Source organism: Microtus oregoni, unplaced genomic scaffold, assembly GCF_018167655.1.
Source record: "Microtus oregoni isolate MIOR12 unplaced genomic scaffold, Mior012 000000F_ref0000247, whole genome shotgun sequence".
Taxonomy (NCBI): domain Eukaryota; kingdom Metazoa; phylum Chordata; class Mammalia; order Rodentia; family Cricetidae; genus Microtus; species Microtus oregoni.
The window spans coordinates 34,867,221-34,870,097 of NW_024543059.1; positions in this window are offsets into that span (position 1 = coordinate 34,867,221).

Consider the following 2,877-nt stretch of genomic DNA (forward strand, 5'->3'; position numbering starts at 1 on the left):
GAACTATATCCCTGTACTATGCTTTCTTTATCTCCTTGGAAACATAGTCCCAGTGTTTTTACTCTTTGCAAATGTATTATTTGCTTATGTCATGTCACAGACTGTGGGTGGAAACCTGACTAAGAAAATGAGCCTGTTTATTAATCCCATATGGTAAGACAGTTGTAGATCATAGCCCAGTCTGTAGTAAAATATTTACAATTATCTGTGCATGTTGATATTAAATGTTCATGATGTCGTGTTTCATTATGTAGACATGAGGATGGCATCACTGCTGAGAAAGTTAAATATGTGAGGAATGAACATATTTTCTACTAAGAATACATGTAATATAATACATACCACCACTACGATGAATAAATTTAATCATAAAATTTCTCAAGATGATAGCAAAATGGCAATTTTTGTGGACACCAGCATAAAAATAAAATGAAATATAAAGAGAGAGTGTATTAACTAATGAAGAACATGGTACGAAATATTCCTTTATATTGTGTGAATATATTTCATTGTAAATGATTTAAGAAAGATTATGACTGGATATTGTGTAAGTAGGATAAGTTTAGGCTGTAGAAACAGACAAAATAATAGTTAGGAAAAGTGGAGGACTCTCTGTATCATGAGAAGCTGTGGGAAGTAGATTTAATTGCTATACTGAGAAAATACCAATCCATATGACAGAGCACTTATAAGAAATATAATGAATTAAAAATTTCTATGTTAACTAGTTATGACCTGAGCAATTTGTTGAGTGTTTAGAAATAATAATAATTTTCTCTATGCTTACTCAGGAATTGTCTAGAGGGAAACAAAACTCTGTCTACTAATGAAATTCTGATGTGGGGAACCTAATTATGATAAAACAAATAAAAATAGATATCTAAAAGTTTTTAAATAATAAAAAATTGAATCAAATGTGGCTTTGAATAAGGGTTTTTGTTCAGCTACGATCAATGCAGGTGGAAAAGAGAGTTATGGCTCTTTAAGAGATGATTTCTGAGCTGGGTGCTGGTGACTACCAGGAACATAACTCTATTAAGTGTTCCTTCATCTAATAACTTTATAATGTTTATTAACAATGGGTTGTATGCTATTCAGTATAAGAATGGACCCAATAATGTCCCAGAGGTGCAGTGATAATCATGGCTCCCTGAGACCTCAGCCATGAAGCTCATCTCAGAGGGACTCAAAGGTGAAGAGCCAGCTCCAAATGCCATGCAACAAGATGTGCTTTACTCTGAGCAGTGCGAAACTGCAACTAATATTGTAGTTTAACATTTGTCTCATCTAATCAAAGAACAATGCAGATATTCAATAAAGAAAGTTCAGGACAAAAAAGACTCTAGACAGACGGCTGGGTGTTTATAGATATGCAGGTGTTAGTGTCTCTGCTGGTCTTTTGTAAATTGTTATTTCTTTAAATAAATGAGATAATATTAATGAATCACCGATAAAAGGGGATTATGTAATTGCTTTCTTTTTATTTTCTCTTCAATCATTTTACATTATAAATAAATTTCTCCTACAGACTCTCCTTCCCCATGCTTGTCTCCCCACAGTTCATCCTCATCAATTCCTCCCAAAGGATACTCCACCCATGGGGAGGCAACATAACTTGACATATTAAGCTGACGCAGTTCAAACCCTACCCCATCAAGAAGAGTAAGACGTCCAAACTTATTGAATTTTCTCTAAAATTATAAGTTTTATCAGAAATGAGTCTTGTCCCCCTCCCAGCTCCTTAAACTGACCAAGATACACATCTATCTCTCATAAGCAGATAGCCTAGATCAGTGGAAAATAGACTTTATAGCAGTCGGTTTAGAGTTCATGATTTCCCATGAGCTTGGTGCTGTTCTATGTAAGTTTCTGAAAATATTCAACCTCCCTTGCTCATATAATTCCTACTCGATTGGCATTTTGGTATTTCTTCAGACCATTGAAAATTGCTTCTCCTATATTAATATACAAATATTATTAGGAAAAAAAAATCTATTACATCCCAATTTTCAAACAACTGTCCAATTTCCAAAATCACAATTATGTCTGAAGATTGTATTGTTTTTTCTTTAATGACAACTCAGTTCATTTAAGCAACTTGTATGTCGTTCAGTATGAATCTACCAACTACAACCTTAGTAGCCAATTTAGGTAAACGTCCTGAGAAAACATCTAGTGTTCTTTCTCAGTAATCTCACTCCAATAAGGATCAGGCATCATTAATCCTGCCGTAATGCAAGATGGGATTTCTGAATTTTTGATATACCACAAGAATTAAGTAGTTTGTTCTATTACTTGGAATTCATGAGTTCACATGTGCTTGTATGAATCCTTTTCAATGTGTCCAAAGGTCAAGGGTATAAACTAGGATGCTTTGACCTAAGGTGTTGCTACAGAACATTGTACCAAGGAAAAAGAATATTTCGCTAGTGTGTGGTTACTTTCACTTTGGAGATGTGTGATGAAATTACTTTGTTCTTTATATTATGGCAAGGAAATCTTGCCTCACACCCAATTTTATATTGAGATACAAAAGAACTATAAATAATAAACTTGAGACAGATCAAAATATTCACTGCATGCCCTACAAAATCTATAAATTTTCTCTTGTTAATTCCTATTGTAATCTTAATCCCAACTTGGAATAGTTCAGTAAAGACCCTGAGTGATGGCTCCTCAAAGGTGAAGCTTCAGTATAGTGGTATCACATTATGGATACTGCAAGTTGAGACTTCCACAGCTGTAAGTAAAGAATAAGTGCTCCTCCATCACCTTCTAGTACTAAAGATGGCAGGGTTCCCTGATGGAGGAAGGTCATTGGCTAATAAAGGAACTGCCTTGGCCCATTTTATTGGTTAGAGGATAGGTGGGAGGAGT